Genomic DNA, 10,756 nt, shown 5'->3' with positions numbered 1-10,756 from the left:
CCCCGTTCTCCAGCCACACATACAACAGAATGTTCTCCGTTCCCCAGCTACACATGCAACAGAATGTCCCCCGTTCTCCAGCTACACATACAACAGAATGTCCCCCGTTCAACAGCTACACATACAACAGAATGTCCCCCGTTCAACAGCTACACATACAACAGAATGTTCCCCATTCCCAAACTACACATGCAAGAGAATGTCCCCCATTCAACAGCGACACATACAACAGAATGTTCCCCGTTCTCCAGCTACACATACAACAGAATGTCCCCCGTTCTCCAGCTACACATACAACAGAATGTTCCCCGTTCTCCAGCTACACATACAACAGAATGTTCCCCGTTCTCCAGCTACACATACAACAGAGTGTTCCCCGTTCTCCAGCTACACATACAACAGAATGTTCCCCGTTCTCCAGCTACACATACAACAGAATGTTCTCCGTTCCCCAGCTACACAAACAACAGAATTTTCCACGCTCAACAGCTGCACAAACAACAGAATGTTCCCCGTTCACCAGCTATACATACAACCGAATGTTACCGGTACTCCAGCTACACATACAACAGAATGTTGCCCGTTCACCAGCTACACATACAACAGAATGTTCCCCGTTCATCAGCTACTCATGCAACTGAATATTCCCCGTTCTCCAGCTACACACACAACAGAATGTTCTCCGTTCAACAGCTACACATACAACTGAATGTTCCCCGTTCATCAGCTACACATACAACAGAATGTTCTCCGTTCAACAGCTACACATACAACTGAATGTTCCCCGTTCTCCAGCTACACACACAACAGAATGTTCCCTTTTATGAGCTTTATGTAAAGTATGTGTTCCCACTTCCAGAACAGCGCAGACGAGAGAACTCAAAATAACATACAGTAGTAAGAAAGGTGTTAAATCCACTTAAATCACTTCTTTAGTAGTGAATATTTGCACTTTTAAAGGTTTTTCCATGAAAAAGTAATAACAGATAATAATAAGTAATCAAGATACGATCCTGTTCACACGAGGTTTACAGTAACTAAATCTCAGCTTTGTGCAAGTATGTAGAGTTATCTCCCCTCTACTGTCTCGTGCAAGTGCTCGTCACTTGGAGTTTTTATATTTGTTTTGTGCAGTATTTATCTGCTGTGGTTTATAACGGAGGAATAGTTACAAGTTTAGATTTTTAGAAAGGCGTAAAGTACATCACACTCACACTCACACTCACACACACACGCTCTGGCACGCGCACACACGCACGCACACACAACCACACACGTGTCACGCATGTTGAGGGACGATGGGGTAGCCTTGTGATTTACGCACCTATTCCTCTCGCCTTGCATCCGCGTTCTATTCCGCATCTCGTGAATACAATTCTTGGAGCCAGCTCCAGGATATGAATGGCTACTTGGCTTGTCAGGAGTGTCTCGTGGCAGTGGCAGTCAGAACGACCAAAACTTCTCTCTCGCCTCCTCCCTCCCACTACCTATGGGGGTGAACACAAAAGAATATTTTTCATAAAGTTGCCATATATATTTTTTCAGAAATATACGATGGTCATGGCCAGGTGATATGAAGAAATCTGTTATGTCATGTTACCTTCTGGTGGTTACTGATCTCATTATTAAATATTTAGTGATACTGATTTAGCCGAATAATTATTGATGATTAATATAACAATTAGGAATGAATTTAAGAGTTTATTGGAACCAGAATCTTATAACAAAGAGAAAATTTAGAATTGTTTTAATGCTATATATGTGGTCTGTTTTTGATTAAAGATGAGGTGAGGTGAGGTGAGGTGAGGTGAAATTGCGTTTAACTTCGCGTCCAAGATTATTGCATTTACATAGTGACTTACACGCGCGCGTGCGTGCGTGCGCGCGTGCGTGCGTGCGCGCGTGCGTGCGTGCGTGCGTACGTGTGTGTGTTTGCGCGTGTGTGTGTGTTTGTGTGTCTGCTTGTACTAGACCGGACTGATGCCGATTTATAGTGCTAGCCCACTGAGATACCATGCCGCAGTTAAACATGAATACCCCACTCAGACACAGTATACTGACTCCGAGCCGACCAGTCCTTGTTTTAGACCCTCAATGCCAAGCGCCTGACAGAGTAACAACATGTACCATACTTTAACGTTTTTTTGGTATGACGCAGCCGGGTATCGAACTCCGGACCTTCCGATCTCCTGGCGGACGCTCTACTATATACGATTGGATTGGATTGGATTCTTGTTTAACGCCGCACTCAGCAATATTCGAGCTATATGACGGCGGTCTGTAAATAATCGAGTCTGGACCAGACAATTCAGTGATAAATATCATGAGCATCGATCCACGCAATTGGGATCGATGACATGCATCAACGAAGTCAGCGAGCCTGACCACCCGATCCCGTTAGTCGCCTTTTACGACAAGCATAGTCGTAAAAGGCGACTAACGGAATAGGAACATAACTCTATACCTTCAATTACATTTCTGTCTTTAAAGTAATCTGTAATCTTGGAATAGAAGACGAGTGTCTTTTTGAGTGAAGACCGTCTCCGTGGTCTAATGGTAGAACGTCCGCTCGGAGAGCGGAATGTCCGGGGTTCGATCCCCAGGCGCGTCATACCAAAAGACGTTAAAAGATGGTACTTGTTGTTACCCTGTCTGGCGCTCGGCATTAAGGGGCTAAAACAAGGACTGGTCGGCTCGGAGTCAGTATACTGTGTCTGAGTGGGGTATTCATGTTAAACTGCGTCATGGTATCTCAGTGTGCTAGCACTATAAATCGGTATCAGTCCGGACTAGTACAAGCAGCCACACAAACACATACCCGTGCATGCACGTCGCTATATAAGTGCAATAATCTTGGACGCGACGTTAAACCCCATTTCACCCCACCTTATTGAGTGAGGAGACAGCTCAGTCAATTCAGTCAAGGTTTAATTCAGCCTTGTTTAGTGAAAGAGATATTATGGAAACTAATGACAAGTGTGGCATCACGACTATTCCTGCAGGCGATACTGTCAAATGGCGTTCATGATATTTGACATGTCTTGCGTTGTTATTCAACAGGACTCCTAAAAGCTGATATGCGTTATGTGCAATACACACATGTTCAGTGTCACGTGAAGTAACAGCTGACAGGTGCTCCCACCAACATCATCCCAGTAGCCCCAGCTTCCTGAAGTCTCGAGGAGGTTAGAATATCTGTTCCCCTTGCGTCCTCGCAGTAAAGTTACATAGGACGTAGTTGATGTGTAACACGTAGTTGATGTGTAACACGTAGTTGTGTAACGTTAACGAAAGTGTCTCCTAGACACATTCGACGGAATGTTGAGGGTTTAAAGTCAAAGTGAAAACGCCATATAATTACTTGTTAGCCATATTTATGTAAAGTTATGTTAATTATGTTGTTTCCCCGTTCTAAAATAGAATTCAGCGACAAACAAACGCAGCGACAAACAAACGCAAACACAAAAGAGGCAAGCTCTCTCTCTCTCTCTCTCTCTCTCTCTCTCTCTCTCTCTCTCTCTCTCTCTCTCTCTCTCTCTCTCTCTCTCTCTCTCTCTCTCTCTCTCTCTCCCAACAAGGATCCCCACAGGCCAACAATGCAGCGGAATCACAATAACGTCTGCAGTGCATCTAGTTCACAGTCAGTGCAATTATTCAGGCTTGGCTACTTTGGATGTCAAAATAACGTCAGGATCGTTCAGCATTCCATTCTTTAGCAAGGCACTTGTCAAGATTTTATTTCTCATCCATCATCATTCTTCCAACTTATATCAGTTTGTAGAAGTAATTAGCAGTGCCTTAAGTGTAAAATGTACTTTTAACAGTTTCAGTAGCAGGGCCATTAGTGACGTCATTTGATTGTGACGTCATGGTAACAATGGTCTGCAAACGTTTGTTATGCAATTTTATTGCAGCGATATCTACAATGTAGATATTGCTTGATCTCATCCAAGCGACATCTCCAGTGGGAGCCAGTTTTTGATGATAAAGGATGTTATTTAAGGCACAATCGAGGTCATACATTGGACTGTTAATGTTTTCTTCAACTTGAAAAGTGATGGACAAATATACCTTGGCATATATAACTTGTGAAAGAGGTTTTACAGACCTTGTTCGTGTTATATCTTCTGATAAGCTCTCGCTCACAAATGTGAACGCGGTCATCAAGTAGATCGCATATAACTTGTGCAAATACATGTATATCCGCAGATGTAGTTCAAACAAATGCGCAGTAGGCACAACTATGTGAAATTACTTTGCATGTCCAACTATGGGAGAAAACGGCCATGTTCTGACCTGATATGACCTTGTATGAGCAGGGTGGCAAGATGCTAGGTGAAAAAGGTAAGTTTAAAAAGTTATTCATTTTGTTGTCAACTTTTCTAAACGTTTCCATGAAGTCAACTCTTCATAAACGTCAGCTCTTCACAAACCTCAGCTCTTTATAAACGTCAGCGCTCCATAAACGACAGCTCTTTACTAACATAAGCTCTTTACTAACATCAGCTTTTCATAAACGTCAGCTCTTCATAAACGTCAGCTCTTTATAAACGTCAGCTCTTCATAAACCTCAGCTCTTCACAAACCTCAGCACTTCACAAACCTCAGCTCTTCATTAACCTCAGCTTTTCATAAACGTCAGCTCTTCATAAACCTCAGCTCTTCATAAACGTCAGATCTTCATAAACGTCAGATCTTCATGAACGTCAGTTCTTCATAAACGTTATCTCTTCATAAAAGTAAGCTTTTCATAAAAGCTAGCTACTTGAACGTCAACCCCTCAAAAAACTTCGTTCTTGAAAAAAATGAATCGTGCCAAAAAGTAGAAATGTCCAGAAAAAGTTTGTCACCGATTTTCAGGTTCGTCTTCATCTTTCAGAGAGAACAACATGTATTTCCTATGAACTCAGAGAAATAAGGGGCATTGTTGTTCCCGACTGACGGACCGTTGTGCATATTGATACAGCCTAGCCTTGGCCTAGCCTACTTTCACTTTAACCAGACATCTAGGCTCGTGACTCGTGACAGCAAGGGGTTAGTTATACTTCAGTTTCCCTTTTCTGCACTAGAACCCTTGAGTGCAGCTGGTGGAACGTCACTCTCGATCGCTCACGTTGACGGTAATATCCTCGTGAAACGTCCGTCACAGCTTGGGAGGCTTAGAGATGTCCTGTCAGTAATCCGATCAACACGTCAGTCAATATATTTTGAAGTAAAAATATTCTTTTGCGCCGATTGCAAGCGATTACAATTTAAGAATGTATGTTTTTTATCGATTTTTTAAAACTATTCTTGAAGGATTTCTTGCCACCTGCAACGAACATTAGTTTCTGAAAGCAGATTCACTGATTTAATCCTATTGTCGGCATATTTGGCAATGTGCAACCAAGGTCGACGTGTGCTCCACACATGTACCAGGTAATCTCCACGATACTTATTGTCATAAGAACAACGTAGTTACCATTTTGGATAATTTGGAAACGTTGTCCGAAATAAGCCACGCGCATCACAAAGACAGCTGTATTTAGTTTGGTCCTGTCTCGAAATAAGCCACGCGCATCACAAAGACAGCTGTATTCAGTTTGGTCCTGTCTCGAAATAAGCCACGCGCACCACAAAGACAGCTGTATTCAGTTTGGTCCTGTCTCGAAATAAGCCACGCGCATCACAAAGACAGCTGTATTCAGTTTGGTCCTGTCTCGAAATAAGCCACGCGCATCACAAAGACAGCTGTTTTAAGTTTGGTCCTGTCTCGAAATAAGCCACGCGCATCACAAAGACAGCTGTATTTAGTTGGGCCCGGTCTTGAAATAGGCCACGCGCATCACAAAGACAGCTGTATTTAGTTGGGCCCTGTCTCGAAATAAGCCACGCGCATCACAAAGACAGCTGTATTTAGTTGGGTCCTGTCTCGAAATAAGCCACGCGCATCACAAAGACAGCTGTATTTAGTTGGGCCCTGTCTGGAAATAAGCCACGCGCATCACAAAGACAGCTGTATTATGTTGGGCCCTGTCTCGAAATAAGCCACGCGCATCACAAAGACAGCTGTATTTAGTTGGGCCCTGTCTTGAAAAAAGCTACGCAGCACAAAGACAGCTGTATTATGTTGGGCCCTGTCTCGAAATAAGCCACGCGCATCACAAAGACAGCTGTATTTAGTTGGGCCCTGTCTCGAAAAAAGCTACGCAGCACAAAGACAGCTGTTCTCAGTTTGGTCCTTGTGAAAGCGACATCTGTCCCTTAACGTGGTGGCCATAGATGCAGCTAATTCTGCATATTATGAGATTTAAGACAAAAATTAATACATGAAGACAACTGTCATCTGAAATTTACTAAGATAATATGTGGAGTGATGTAATGCTGAAACTCCTCAAAGACATACATGTATATGTGAAACTTAGGGGCGGGACATTTAGGCAAGAGGCATCCCTATGGGCACCAACTGCGCTCCTCGCCTTGACGCTCTCTTTCTTTTCAGCATATGAATTGGAATTTGATAAGACAATTAACTTGAGCTGAAGATTTTATCAATGATCTGATATCGTTTAATGATGGTCAAACGTGTACGACCATCTCTTCAGCTGATTTACCCACATGACCTAGAAATAAAAGAGAGAAGTGAATTCGCCTCTTATGTTTCATATTTTGATCTATGCACAATAAACTCTTACCCAGACTACATGACAAGAGAGATCACTTCAACTTTCCAAAAGTCAACGTTCCCTTAATGTGGAGACCCGTGAAGATTCCGGGGTAGAATAGGTCTTCAGCAACCCATGCTTGCCGTAAAAGGTGACTATGCTTGTCGTAAAAGGCGACTAACGGGATCGGGTGGTCAGGCTCGCTGACTTGGTTGAAGCATGTCATCGATCCCAATTGCGTGGATCGATCCTCATGATATCAATCACTGGATTGTCTGGTCCAGACTCGATTATTTACAGACCGCCGTCATATAGCTGGAATACTGCTGAGTGAGGCGTTAAACAACAAACCAACCCAACCCTTAACGTGGAGAAATATTCCGGCTGCCCCAGCCTTTGGTGTCTACATTTTTAGATAAAATCGAGCATGGGCTTTCAATGAGGGACATACGACTCTTGCTCAAAATTTGTTTGATCAAGAATAAAGCTTTCAAGAAATTTATGGTAGACATGTGGAGGACATTTCCTAATAGTGATTCATAAACACATGGTTTCGACACAATCGAAATCGTACAATGGATTTCTCATGATTATGGAAAGGGTTTGACTGCTTGTATTAATATCAGTTATGTGCCGTGCATGATTGTAGTGTTGAGGTCCTGGAATACGATCTGGATTTCACGAGTACGCATCTCAAGCAGGCAATGATGCTGCAGCTGCGCGCACTGCTGAAACGGTTGTATGTGACTTTCATGTTTGGTTGCACACTGACTAATGACAGTGATGTGTAATAACTTTCTCATTAATCACCGAAGCTTAAACAAACGCATTGTCTTACACAGTAATTAAACTTTACCATCCACGCAACATGACATTTTAATGTTTTGTACTCTGGTTAAAAAAATTAATTCATTTAAATTAAATCTTTGTAACTTGAAGATTGCTTTTGTAAACATACCTAAAACTTAAAATTATGTAATAGTTGAAGACTTTTTGAGACAACACTAGTCAGTTTACAAACTAGGTAAAAAATGGACAACAATTACAGATCGTATTTGAAACCTATCTGATTAATAGGCAGACAGGGGCGGTAGGGTAGCCTAGTGGTTAAAGCGTTCGCTCGTCACGCCGAAGACCCGGGTTCGATTCCCGAAATGGGTACAATGTGTGAAGCACATTTCTGATATTGCTGGAATATTGCCGTGATATTGCTGGAATATTGCTACAAGCGGCGTAAAGCCATACTCACTCACTAATAGGCAGACAGTAGTGTCATTATTAGTTTATATTAAATGTGTTCAAGAAGCGCAAATGTACAGATGCTATTAATGTTATTTTCATTGACGAGGTACCTAATTTTAGGTGCCGAAAGTCATCAAACTTTGGTAGGAAGTTTACAGCCAGGATTAACTCGGGACCGGGGACGTGCGGCGCGTGTGGAGATATGACATCAAGCTGAAAGCCCCAGCAGGGAGGAACATCAGCCTTACTTAGGACAATGACATGTTCATTTAAAAGGACGTTGACCTTTGAATGTTTATTTCAAGAGAATAATTAGCCGTCGTGTTATTAAAGGCGCTTTGTATATGTTGGTATAATGTTTCGCTTCTCTTGGTCCAAGTGGTGTGAGATCCTCTTTTGTTTTCAATGCGAATGGTCTCGATTCTTGTGTATAGTGATTCCTATTCCCTGTGAAAACTTTCCGATGGCCATTTTATAAGAATAGATCAATCATGGGCACTGGTTGGGATGGGTGCACACACACACACACACACACACACACACACACACACACACACACACACACACACTTGTGACATATACTAATCATTTTCACGAATTAACAAACATATAACTACATCATTCGGGGACATTTCAACAAAAATAACAAAACATTAACAATTATTTGGCAAACAAATTCCCCCCGGATTATTTCCGTTCATTGGTTTAATTATAAGTGCCCCCCGCTCCAATATCACCGCAAACCACCCCCACACATCCCGCCCAACCACACCCTCCCCTCACCCCCACCCCCCACCCCCACACCTCTACAAAGCGCTGTATCCGCACCTGATAAGGGCGATGCCCTGTACTGAGATCCATTCGTATTGAGATGATGTGACATAGAAACTTCATGACGAAATATATATCTACAATGTAATTACCACTGTACCCCTTGAATAAACGAGCATACTTTTACCCTAACACATCTCACATGATTGATACTTATTCCATCCACTGATTACATACAGTGAAGTACGGTTATAACGAACTCAAAGGGACTACTAATTTTAGTTCGTTATAACCGTAGTTCGTTATAAGCATATATACAGCATAACTACAGCAAATAGTCGGGACCAAAAAGTAAGTTCGTTATATCCGTCAGTTCGTTATAAGCGTGTTCGTTATAACCGTAGTTTACTGTATTACAGCCACAGTCACAACGCAAACCCCATCTTATCTCGAAAGAACGTTGACCCTCAGCAGGATTACAGGATTCAGAAAATTCCGAATCGATTTATTCTGAAACGAACGCTGACCTTGGCTACAGTTTACGTCAACGCTACCGATGATGGTGTTTCCGAACACCGCCCATGAGGTAGGGAAAGAGGATTGAACAACAGGACATCTCAGAGGTCACATGGGAACGAGCCATGACATATTTATTGCGGCTTCACTACCGATGTTAATGCGGCTCACCTGTGCTTCACTACTAACGCTTGCGGGCTTACAGATTTTATCATATTTTCAAGTCTGGAAAGAAGGAACACCTTCCCAGATACCCAGATAGTTTGTGTTGGTACCAACTCAGCTACAACTAAATTATATGACTTAAAATGGCCCATATCGTCCAATGTGATCATGGTTGATTATTGATAATATTTTCATACATTTCTGTTTTCGTATCAGTGATGAAAAATTAACCGAGTTGTTTTGAGCAGTATTCATGCAAATCACTTCATGTCAGCCTGGTGTGGGAGGAAATCTCAAAGTGATCCAGGTCTGAGACACTGACCACTCTGGTGAAACTCTAGACCACGGGTCTGGTGTTGACAGACCAAGAATCGTAACCAGGAGCAATATAGGATTCGAAGCCACGATCAAGATTTCTGGCATGTCTGATGGACGTAACGCTGCGTACATGCGAGTTTGGGCGACAGGGCAAAACGTGTCCCATGTTTCCCTGATGACATAAAATACAATCACGGTTTTGTTTGTTTGTTTTTTGTTTAACGCCTCACTCAGCAATATTCCAGCTATAAGATGGCGGTCTGAAACATAATCGAGTCTGGGCCAGACAATCCAGTGGTTGACATCATGAGCATCGATCCACGCAATTGGGATACGATGACATGCATCAACCAAGTCAGCGAGCCTGACCACCCGATCCCGTTAGTCGCCTCTTACGACAATCATAGTCGCCTTTTACGGCAAGCACAGGTTGCTGAAGACCTATTCTACCCCGGATCTTCAGGGGTCGATAACATACAACAGGTACTGAAATATTGATGAAGGGGGTGTATACCAAGAGGTGCATCCTCACCATCAGAACCACAAGGACCGACATTGCTTACCCTTTTCGCGAATATCTTGTGTCATCACTGATTTTCAGTATCCATTCATATAATTTCCATCACTAATTCGCCTTTTACGATCAATGGAATCTGTTTCGGCAAACACTCGAGACTTTATTCTCTTGCGTTGATGTTTTACATTTATAGAAATTCTACAATTTTAACAAAATATAAAAGTTTTATTGTGTGTAAAAACTTGCTTCAGAAAACAAAGTATTACTTCACAAGCCTGTCTCATAAAACCTTCAACATGCAACCACATCAATGGTCTAAAGTCGGTAGGCAGACATGATGGTGGATATGTTGCAATGATGTGTTTTCTTCAAGCATAAACTTGTCTGAAATGTCAATAGATCTGTTTGGTAACATAACACATTAAGACAGATGTGTTTCATTTGCCATCATCCATCACCACGGCGTATCCAGGACCGGCCCGGTAACAAATCTCGTTTTATGTGCTGATGGCTGAATAGTCAGGGAGTGATTACCGCCCTTGCCGGGGGCAATGTCCTTGAACTACATCGTTTGTAGAGTAAA

The sequence above is a fragment of the Haliotis rufescens genome, unplaced genomic scaffold (assembly GCF_023055435.1).
Source record: "Haliotis rufescens isolate VD_foot unplaced genomic scaffold, xgHalRufe1.0.p SCAF_2, whole genome shotgun sequence".
In the NCBI taxonomy this organism is placed as follows: Eukaryota; Metazoa; Mollusca; class Gastropoda; order Lepetellida; family Haliotidae; genus Haliotis; species Haliotis rufescens.
This window is presented reverse-complemented; position numbering follows the sequence as displayed.